This window comes from Empidonax traillii, unplaced genomic scaffold (assembly GCF_003031625.1).
Source record: "Empidonax traillii isolate 1590-97213 ecotype Southwest subspecies unplaced genomic scaffold, ASM303162v1 scaffold1496:size126764, whole genome shotgun sequence".
NCBI classification, from domain to species: domain Eukaryota; kingdom Metazoa; phylum Chordata; class Aves; order Passeriformes; family Tyrannidae; genus Empidonax; species Empidonax traillii.
In genome coordinates, this window is record NW_020956689.1 from 52,662 (window position 1) to 63,520 (window position 10,859).

General features: G+C 52.5%; 1 protein-coding gene and 1 long non-coding RNA gene across 2 annotated transcripts in view; one reads left to right on the top strand and one right to left on the bottom strand.

Moving 5' to 3' along the window:
* Positions 1-2,740, bottom strand: part of LOC114070269 — a 35,686-nt gene extending 32,946 nt beyond the window's left edge. Inside the window, exons 1-2 of the long non-coding RNA XR_003573902.1 lie at positions 2,702-2,740; positions 1,888-1,995 (exon numbers count right to left, since the gene is read on the bottom strand). This is a non-coding gene — a long non-coding RNA (uncharacterized LOC114070269). The remainder of the gene's footprint in view (positions 1-1,887; positions 1,996-2,701) is intronic.
* The window catches only part of SOD1 (superoxide dismutase 1), a 29,259-nt gene that overhangs the window by 4,038 nt on the left and 14,362 nt on the right, over positions 1-10,859 (top strand). The gene's annotated exons all lie outside the window — the stretch shown is intronic.

The following is a 10,859-nucleotide window of genomic DNA, read 5'->3' on the forward strand; positions in this document are numbered from 1 at the left end:
TGCTCCCACTGCAGGGCAGAAGGAGGCAAAAGGCAAAGTACCCCACGGAAAAAATAAAAAGGCACTAAACTTGTTACGTGCTCCAGGGGGATGGAACAATCCTGGGCAACCAGAGAGCCCCTGCTGCCAGGGGGAACAGGAGAAGCCCCCCAGCAGCAGCAGCCGCGGTCACAGTCACATCCATCAGCCCCAGGAGGCTCCTGGGGCTTGACCAACAATTTAGTTCTCCAAAGGTCAGTAAAACCAGAGAGCCCTGGGGGCCAGATGGGGGACAGATAAAGCCTACCTGGGGCAGGGGGTAAGGGGGAAGAGATGACTCCCTGCCACAAAAATGCAGACAGCTTATCTACCAGACCCCGGGGGGTCCCTTCTGGGGGATGTTATTCCTCCTTTTCCAGGAAGGGAAGGGAGGGGGGAGTGTCTTTAGGCGCTGTTGGTTAAGAAATACAGAGGAGATCTACTTTCTGTCGGCCAAACCTACAAGCACTTCTTCCACTGCCCGCTCCAGGTGCCTCCTCGCTGTCACCTGGTCTCTTTTATCCCCTGACAATGGAAGGACATCAGTGCAGATTCCACTTCTCAATGGAGAGAAAGCTGCTGGAGAGAGTCCAGAGAAGGCCCTGGAGCTGCTCCCAGGGCTGGAGCCCCTCTGCTCTGTGGCTGGGAGAGCTGGGGGGGGTTCCCCTGGAGAGGAGAAGGATCCAGGGAGACCTGAGAGCCCCTTGCAGGGCCTAAAGGGGCTCCAGGAGAGCTGGAGAGGGACTGGGGACAAGGGATGGAGGGACAGCACACAGGGAATGGATTCACATGGACAAAGCACAGGGTTAGATGGGATAGTGGGAAGGAATTCCTGGCTGGGAAGGTGGGCAGGCCCTGGCACAGGTTGCCCAGAGAAGCTGTGGCTGCCCCTGGATCCCTGGAAGTGTCCAAGGCCAGGTTGGAGCAACCTGGGCTAGTGGAAGGCGTCCCTGCCCATTCCAGGGGGTGGAAATGGATGATCTTTAAGGTCCTTCCCAGCCAAACCATTCTGGGATTCTACGAACCAGGTGAAAAGCTGTCTGCAGCCCTCAGACCTTAACCTGCACTCCAGAGCCTGCGGCTCTGTGTTCCCCCCCAGATGGCCCGGGCGAGCTGCAGTGAGTAATGCAATTAGTGAACCACTAATCACCTCCACGGTCACATGCTCCAGTGAGTGTCTTCACAGAGCTGTGAATGCCCCACTGCAGCCACGCCAGAGCTTTTAACACTGGCATTAGTTCATCCTTCACCTGAGGCACGAGAAAAAAAACACACAACCGAAGAAACAAAAACACGAAAAAAAACCCAAACCAAAACAAAACAAACAAACAAAAAAAAAAACACCAACGGCAAAAAAAACCAAACAAAACCACACAAAACAAACCACCCACAGCACGGATTTGGCCATCAGCTAAACTGGTGACTGCTGGTCAGCACCATCCAAGCCTTTTCTTGACCCATCACAAGCCTCACACCCGACAGATGATACAAATGATGATGACGCCGCTAATTTTCAAGTTCATATTACCCAGAAAGAAATGCATGCAGTCATCACAAAAACCGGTGCAGGCTGTCAGAAATCAAGTGAGAGAGGCTTACTCTGAAAAAAAAACATAAGAGCTGCTAAATACAAACAGGCTGCAAAATCCCCCAAACGCAAACTGCTGGGAGAGCATTTTGGAGAAGTGTCGGCAGCACCTGCCCTGGTCTTACACCCATCCCTAGGACAGAAGGGTCTGGCACTAATTAGCTGCCTTCCACAGATATATTTCATAGCAGGAAGAAATCAAATATGATGTGAGAATGTGTTCACAAGCCAGGGGGAAGAGGAAGGGGAGAGGAGGCTGCCCAAAGAACTCTGTTACTCACCCAGGTTGAGCTCACCTTCACCTCATGCCCCAGCAGGTACCTCCAAACACGCACGAACGGCCAAAGGAAAAGTGGGGTTTGCCAACCTCACAGCCCTCTGAGGCCTTCCTGTGATGCAAGACAGAACACCCCCCTGAAATCACGTGTTGCCAACAACCTCCACGTGCAGGAGAAAAGTAAACTTTTCAGAGCGATCCAAAGCTGAAAGCTCGACAGTTTTCACTTGAGAAACAAGGATGAAAACGTGAATTGCCACCAGTGTCACCAGCAAAGCCTGAGAGCAGACAAGGGTCGGAACAGAAATGTAGGCAGCTTTTGAGACACTTGCTTCTGTGTCCCACTAGGCATGTTTAGGAAAGACCTTAAACAGCGACTTCTTCTTTGGTTTATTACCAGGGGAAAGAAAATATTCCAGCATGGGAGCCCCGAAGCTAAAATTAAACCTCTCTCATTTGGGTTCAGCAGCAGTTGGTACAACTCAGGTCCCAGCCACAATGAGAGGTCTCCAGCATTATCAACTGTCAACAATTACCACTGGCCAGACACACAAACCAGCTTTGTTCTGGACTGGAAGCCACAAATGCAACCAGCAGTAATTGCTACCAAAGGCAAAACAAAACAAAACAACACACACACAGAAAAAAACCCTCTCCAAAGAAGAATACAGGAATGGACACATAAGTGTTGCTATCTCCACGCAGATCTTGAAGAAACCAAGGGTGAAATCCAAGTCTGTACACCCAGCAAAGGAGGGGGCTAGCAAGGAACAAGGATCCCCAAAAGACACTTGTTAACAATTCCAGGCTGAACTCACGTTTAATGGAACACGCTGTTCATTAGTGACGGAATTTCATTAGCAGTTTAAGGGAAAGCTGCACATGGAAGAGACAAAATGCAATCAATTTCTCCTGCAATTTCATACATTGCCACACCGAGCCCCAGCAAGCTCAGCCCAACCCGGATTAAAACCCAAATCAATTAATACTAATTGCTCACCTTATTTTCACAGAGGGATCTTCGCACTTTGGCAAGCCTCAATAATAAAAAAAAAAAAAACAGAAGACAAAGGGCCATTTGTACAGAAAGCAATTTACTTGTCTGGTCTTTTTATATCCATTTAGCTATGCATTTAATTACGCTGGCAGGTGATTCTGTCAGCTCCACTTTCCTTCCTCACGACTCCCCCACGGCGAAGGGACAGCACGGAGCAACCCCGTTGTCAAAACCCACATAAATAGAACAAACAAAGTTTTCCAAGTCATGGGGCAATATCCCAAACCCACTGGCTTCATCAGCTGGTGTGACTCTCCCAGGAGACACCAAAGACCAAGCCAGGAAATGTATTTCGTTAGCAACGAGTGGAGGTAGCGAGATTTATGTTCACAGAATCACAGAAAGGTTTGGGTGGGAAGGGACCTTAAAAACCCATCCAGTCCCACCCCCTGACGTAGACAGGGATACCTTCCACTAGACCAGGTTGCTCCAACCTGGCCTTGGACACTTCCAAGGATCCAGGGGCAGCCACAGCTTCTCTGCCCAACCAGTGCCAGGGCCTGCCCACCCTCATAGCCAGAAATTCCTTCCCAATATCCCACCTATCCCTGACCTCTGTCAGTTTGAAGCCATTCCCCCTTATCCTGTCACTCCAGGCCCTTGGAAATAGTCTATCTCCATCTTTCCTGTAGCTCCCTTCAGATCCTGGAAGGCCACAATCAGGTCACCCCACAGCTTCTCTTTCTTTCTCCAGGCTGAACAATTCCAGCTCTCCCAGCAGAGCTGCTCCATCCCTCTGATCATCCTGGTGCCCCCTCTGGACTCCCTCCAGCAGGTCCTGGTGTGAAAACACTCTAAAAAAAATGTATTGTCCCATCATCCCAAACCTAAATGGAAGCTTCAGATAACCTTTCTCACGGTCAGGGGAAAACACACTTAAAACCCTGTGTTGCACAGGCACCTGCCCGAACCCCCAGCGAGGGCCCAGGATGAAGGAACAAGCTGCAGATGGAGGCCTCCTGCAAGTCCTGCAGGTAGGAATGCAGAAAGGCAGGCAGGGCATGATGAATCAAGGCTTTCATCCCAGTTCCAGACAGCACCAAAACTCCGCGGGAGCTTTCTGGGTGGTCAGGAAGCAGCACTCCGAAGGTTTAAAGACACGCTTTTCCATCAGCAAACCGAGCTGAGGAGCTGATGCAACCAAACTGAGCCGTGCTGGAGCACTGGGACACGGAGGGAGATGCCTTTTGCCGGAGGTAAGACATAGGGAAAGCGCTGGCTGAGAGGAGAGAAGGGACCTCGTGGAGGAGCTGGAGAGGCCAAGCATCCCAAAACCACGCCAAGGGGGAAAAGCAGGCATAGGGCTGGCCTTAGGAGAAGCAAAGTGTGATGGGTTGAGGGCAAGGGATCATCTGAAACAACAAAATCCACCCGCTGGTGCAGTAATGGATGGGTCTGAGTGACAAAAGCAGGACCTGGATCCAAGCAGGAATTGCCCTGGCTTGCAGAGAGCCTGGTGCCTGGCTCAACATTGCTCCTGAGGGAGGGTGGAAAGCCAGAGAGAGAGGAGTGAGGCCATGACAAATCTTCCAGGTGACTGTAACATATAAAAACAAAATCTCAAGAAAAAAAAAAGGGGGAGGAGAGGGGTAATCAAAAAATCCAAATGCCAAGGAAAACTTTCCTCCCACCACCAGCTTTCTGCACGTTTCCCTCTGCAAATAAGACAGACAAGACACAGGCAATCGAGGTATCCGTGTCCTTGTAGAGTAGTAGTGCTGGTGCAGCAGGAAAAAAACGTGGGCAAAGAATTCCACCCCAGCTTTCTGGCACGAGGTTTTAAATCTCTAGATATAAGATGTTTTGAGTGAGAGATGAGAGATGTTTTCCAGCTGTGGTTTAACTCCAGCCTAGAGACATGCAGCTGCTCTGTAAAGGTAGTTCCTAAGAGCTTTTTTTTTTCTTTTCTTTTTTTTTTTTTAGCAACAAAGGCGGAGGAAACTCCAGTCATCTGAGAGCGCTTTTGTCAGCCAGTCTGAGCACTGACTGATGCAGGACAAGAGAGGAAAAACACTTCTTTCTTTCCTCAGGTGGTCGGTCTGGGCTGCAGTTCTTTTGGGGAAAGCAGGAGGGCTGTTCCTCTTGGAAACGGCATTTTGGAAAGAAAATTAGCAGGAAGGGCTTGTTTGGTTGGTTCTTTTCAGATAGGGAAGCGCCGCTGCAGCTCCTCCATCCCCTCCTGCCCCCCAGCAGAACTCGGGGCTCACAGGAGCCCAGCTTGGCTCCTAAACCTCCTTCACACCAGGGAGGGAAGGGCCAGTCCTGCCCTCCAGCAGGGCACACAATTAGGCAAAGCAAACGAGTTGTCAATAAGCCCTTGAGTGTTCAATGAGACGTCGCTAATGGGAAGGCAAACGCTCCCTCGCCTGAATCCGCGGTGACAACGCTCAAGTTGGCGCTTGATGTCTCCGTGATGAAGCTATTTTCAGTCGCCTTTGAATCCTCCTCGGAAAAGTCAGCCTTGGAATCAAAAGAAAAAGGGAAAGCCACGGCTGCTCTGAGCTCCTGTGCGCGCATTTAATCAGTCCAGGCGTTTAAATTATTTATCCACGAGCAGGAAAGCTGTACTAATCTTGGGAACGGAACGTAGGAAGGGGGAAAGCAGACATAAAGACACACTGAATGACGTGATGCAGCAGAGAATCCTCTCACACACAAGGTAACTTGTGACCACGGGTGTTTTAAATATTTGTTTTTGCAGCCTGGGCTGCAAAAGTCAAAATACAGAGGTTGGCTGCTACCAGGAGGAGTGTTTCCCCAAACATTATTGCTTTCAACAAGCACAAAGCCCTCGTCAAAAGTTGGTACTTTCCTTAGTTTGAAAGAGCAGAACTTTTAATTTTTTTTTTTCTTTCCCAAACCCAAAACTGGCGTCCAGGGGAAAACAGAGTATTTGAGAAGGGACATCCAGTGGTCTGGACCAGACCATCCCTCCTCATCACTTCCACATGGAAAACAACCTTCTGCCTTTCTTCCTTGGTCTGAGCCTTCTCCTCTACCTCACTTGTCAAAGCCAAGGGTCTGTCCAAGCTGGATGGGAAACCTCCAGGCTGGAAGACACTCCAGCCCACTGCAGCCTTGCTCCCGTGGGAACAAGCTGAACTCCCTCCCACACTGAAATCACAAAGGTTGGGCTGAGCACAGAGAAAACAAAATCCCCACCTTGGCTTCTCAAGAGACCCGGGGAGAAGTTCAAGGTATTCCAGCTCACTTCAAGCCCCCGCCAGCTGCTGTTTCAATCGTTTTGTTTCTATAATCTGGGCAGCACACCAAAGATCACAAGGTTTGGGTTTAAGTTTCATTTCAAAAAAAACATCTCGCAGGAGAAGAATCATTCCTCCATTTTATTAAGCAAAAGCCAGGGGCTGCTGACAGCGCTGTTAGAGGCGGCAGCATCAATGGAACATTATATACATATTAAAGATATAAAAAGGAAAACACTGAGCTGGAAGGTTACTAACAAGAAGAGAGAGAGAGAAACCCCTGAGAACATTCTCTTTGCAGTTCCTTTTTACGCAAGCCAACACTTAAAAAGTCTCCTGGCTGAGATTCCCCGAGTAACCCACCAAGTGTTTCACAGCATCCTCCCTCCAACCGGTGTGAGGACCCAGCAGGGCCATTTCTAAGGGAATGACACGCCTGTTATTGACAAAACCATTCACAGAGCAAGGAGACACCAGCAAGGCAAATATATCCACTGTTTGGAAATCAACACTGGCTCAAATTGAGTTACAATGGGGAAACGACCTGTGGTGATTCCCGAGGTCCTTGGTGTCACTGCTCGGTGAGACCCTGCAAGAGGGAACCCGGCTTCACAAGGAGAGGGGAAAGAGAAGGAAATGAAAAGAAATAACGATAATAAACCAGCCTTTGGCACCCCAGCCTGCCCAACTGCTCCCAGGTACAGGGGATCCCGAGTCCCCTTCCTTCTTAGGATCAATATTCCAGCAGTGGGAATCCTGCACTTGATGTTTGCTTTCAGCTGACATCAGCCTTCCTACACGGTACTCCTGTCATTAGTTCTGGTCAGAGACAGACGAGATCACAGAGCCACAGAACATCCTGAGCTGGAAGGGACCCACAAGGACCATCCAGTCCAACTCCTGGCCCTGCCCAGGACACCCCAACAATCCCACCCTGTCCCTGAGAGCGTTGTCCAAACCCTCCTGCAGCTCTGGCAGCCTTGGGGCCGTGCCCACTGCCCTGGGGAGCCTGTTCAGTGCCAACCACCCTCTGGGGGAAGAACCTTGTCCTGAGATCCAACCTGAGCCTGCCCTGACACAGCTCCAGCCGTTCCCTGGGCTCCTGTCCCCGCTCACCCAGAGCGGAGGTCGGAGCTGCAGCACCCCCCCCCTGAGCTCTGCCCTCAATGTTCCTCCACCTGAACATTCCAAGTGCCCTCAGCTGCTCCTCGTATGGCCCCTCCCAACCCTTCACCATCTGTGTTCCTCCTTTAGATGCTCTCCAAGAGCTTTATAACCTTCTCATATTGTGGTGCCCAAAACTGCCCCCAGCACTTGAGGTGGCCCATTTCATTGTGGGGTTTTTTTGGGTTTTTTTTCCTTTGGTAGCTTTTTTTTGTGGGTTATTTTGTTTCCTTTTTCTATTCAAGTGCCTCATGCTGTAACTTTGAGGATAATTACCTTGGGGGCTGACATTTCCCGTCCCTGCTCTCATGGCAGAGGGTAGGGATCTGAAGATGATCTGCTTGGTCATTCCAGGCTTTTAAACATGCTCTCAGATAAGCACAGCTGCGTTCTTAACAGCAGCTGAAATCACGGAATTTAAGGAAGGAAAATTCGATGTGATGTTTCATGCTTTAGTTAACAGTCTTCCAAGACACAAAGCTGCTCCAGTTGCTCTGGAAACTGTAACTTGGACACAACCATGCAGATACATCAACCCCCTGGCTATAAATGAAACCACTTTAGCAACGCTGCACATTTGTATGACAAACATTCATAAAAAAACAAGCACTGCATCCCTGATCTTCCTATGGGGAGGGCACATCCCAGGGTCCTTGACACGGTGCACAGCTCTCATCTCCTCTGGGATGCAAGAGGAATGGCCGAGGAGGAGCCAGGAGGGCATGTGGATCTACCACTGGGACGACAACCCTGTGGGGAAGGGAGGGATGGGAAACACCGGTGGGTGTTTGAGGGATTTGGGATTCCAAGCAGGGCTGTGCCAAAAGGAGGGCTTGGAAGACAAAGGAAAGTGGGTGACCAGGATCTCCTGGCCCAGGAGAAGGCAGTGGGAAGCCTGCAGCTGGGGATGGAGAAAGACAACAACCACCGGGAGAAGGACGCTCAAAACCAGCGTAGGAAGAACGAGAGTGGGGGGTGTTGGTGGAGGAGGGATGGACACAGCACAACACCAGAAGGCAGACACGTGGGGTGTTTGTTTTTTGTTTTTTTTTTTAAAAAAAGGGGGAAATATTCCACACACAAACGACAGGCTGAGTGCTGGTTGCTGTGGAAACCATAACTTTGAATTCAGTGCCTAAAACCCAGCGCTGCTATTTATACCACGCTCCTCACTACAGCACGAGAACTTCTCCTCAGAAACACAGCTCTGCTACTCACCCAACATGGCTTTCCCCCCACCACCACCACCTTGTTACACACACTGATCCCTTCAAATGAGGCCCCACGAGTGTCCCTGGCCCCTGAATGACTGCATGGCATGATCACCTCTCACAGAAAGAAAACCCCACCACCACTGTCTTTCCTCTTTCCAAGCAAGACCAGACAAATCACTGGATTCTGCTTTGGTCAAGAGCAACCAGAGGCACTGAAAAAGGCCATTTCAAACAGCAGTTTATCTTGTCTCCCTTAAGGCAAATTACAGTCAGCACCAGTTGAAATGGTGTAGGGTCAGATCCCAAAGTCAGCTGTCATTAAAGATGACGAGCATTTGTTTAAGGACTCCAGAATATTGCCTTTAATATCCCAGGAAGCATAACTGGATCATTACCGCAAGAATAACAACAACAACAAGGCAGCAGATTAAACTCTCGCTGGCAGAATCCCCGAAAAAACACGCATTTTCAAGCTGCTCTGCTGCTGGAGAAGGAAACAGCTTCTCCTTCTGTGGGAATCGTGATTCTGGGGCAAATCCCATAGCAAATCCCACAGCCAAAGCGGGAGCAGGAGTGTACCCAAAGCACAGGTGAGCCACATTCCTCTTCCACCTCCACCCTTCCAGGGCCCAGAAGGGAAGAAACAGTCCCATTCATTCCCCAGCCGCTCCTCAGTCCTTATTTTTCCCCCCCAAGTAGGACCAAGGTGCAAGTGTAGCACCTTCACTGCCACGACCCAACAGTTACAATAACTCCCACGGGGTGATGATCCCAGTCTAAGACACTTCCCAGGACCTGGACATGTATCAGTCCCCCCATCACAGCCTGCAAGGGCAGATCAAGGCAAAAGCTGAGAGAGAAAAGCCACGGGGCTTTCCAAGGTCAGCCAACACCTCTGGAATCCCACAGGACTGTCCCTTCCACGGGGGATCATCGGGAAGCAGCAAGGACAGTCACGTGCAACCCAACCCTGCCTGACCCAGGTGGGTTTGCCAGGGGAAGGGCAGCCAGGGACAGGAGCAAGGACTCGGGGAGAGGGGTCCCGAAAACTGCCGAGCCAGGAAGTTGCTCCCTGTGGGACCGGGCCCTTCCAGCACAGGTGAGAGAGGTTCCCGTTCCTTCGCCCTTGTTCAGTAATTTACATCGCAGGCACCGAAGTGTCACTGAAAACGACGGGAGCATTTTAATAACACAGGAAGGGGAGAAAGATGCTCTAATCACAGGCACCCAAGCAATCACTCCATGGATCTCAGCCTCCCCTAATTTATGCCGATACGTTGTGTTTTTTTTAATCAGAATTTCATACGCGGCAAAATGATTAACCAGTCACAAGCGCTACCTGCACCCTAATCCCAGACAGTTTTCACCAGTCCAGAATCCTCCGGATGCCGCGGGCAAAGTGGGGATGAATGACCAATACCGGGGAACAAGCAGGTCAATTTCTACCAGCGCTTCTTCCCAACCCAACGCGGTCGGGAATTACGCGCTCGCTCCCGCAACTCTTGTGGCGACCGCGCTGGTGCCAGCGCTTCCCATGGATCCCGGGGCTGCGGGCATCCCTCGAGAGCCCGCAAGTCCAGCCAGGGCAGCGCTTTCATGGATCCCGGGGATACGAGCATCCCTCGGGAGCGCTTCCCGCGGACCCCAGTGCTGCGGGCATCCCTCGGGAGCCCACACCTCCAGCCAGGGCAGCGCTTCCCATGGATCCCGGGGCTGCGGGCATCCCTCGGGAGTGCTCCCCGTGGACCCCAGTGCTGCGGGCATTCCTCGGGAGCCCGCATCCCCAGCCAGGGCAGCGCTTCCCGCGGACCCCACTGCTGCTCCCGAGGGATGCCCGCAGCTCCCGGCCGTGCCCCGTCCCCGATGACCGCTGCCCGGCCCTGCCCCTCGCTGTTCCCCCCAAGCGCCCCCCGCAGCATCCCCGGACCGGGGATGGGGAAGGGGGGGGTGGTCCCAGCGGGTCCCGCAGCCGCCGGCGGTGACACGTGAAGCGCAGCCCCGGCGCTGCCGCAGGGCCGGCCGTGCACCGAGCCCGCCGCTCTGCCCCGCGGTGCGGTGCGGGGTGCGGTGCGGGGCGGCGGAGGGAGCGCTGACGATGGAGATGCTCCCGACGGCTCCGGCGCGCCAGGGAGGGGGAAACGCGAGCGGGCGGGCGGGCGGGCGCGCTCTCACCTGCGGGGCGGGGCGGTGCGCGGTGGGTGCTGTGTGTCGGATGGGTGTCCGATGGGTGGCGGGTCCGGAGCCCGCGGGACACCCGCGGCTCAGCGCTCGCCGCCGCCGGGAGGCGCCGCTGCCATATTGAGACCCCCCGCGGGAGGGAGGGGAGGGGAGGGGGGGG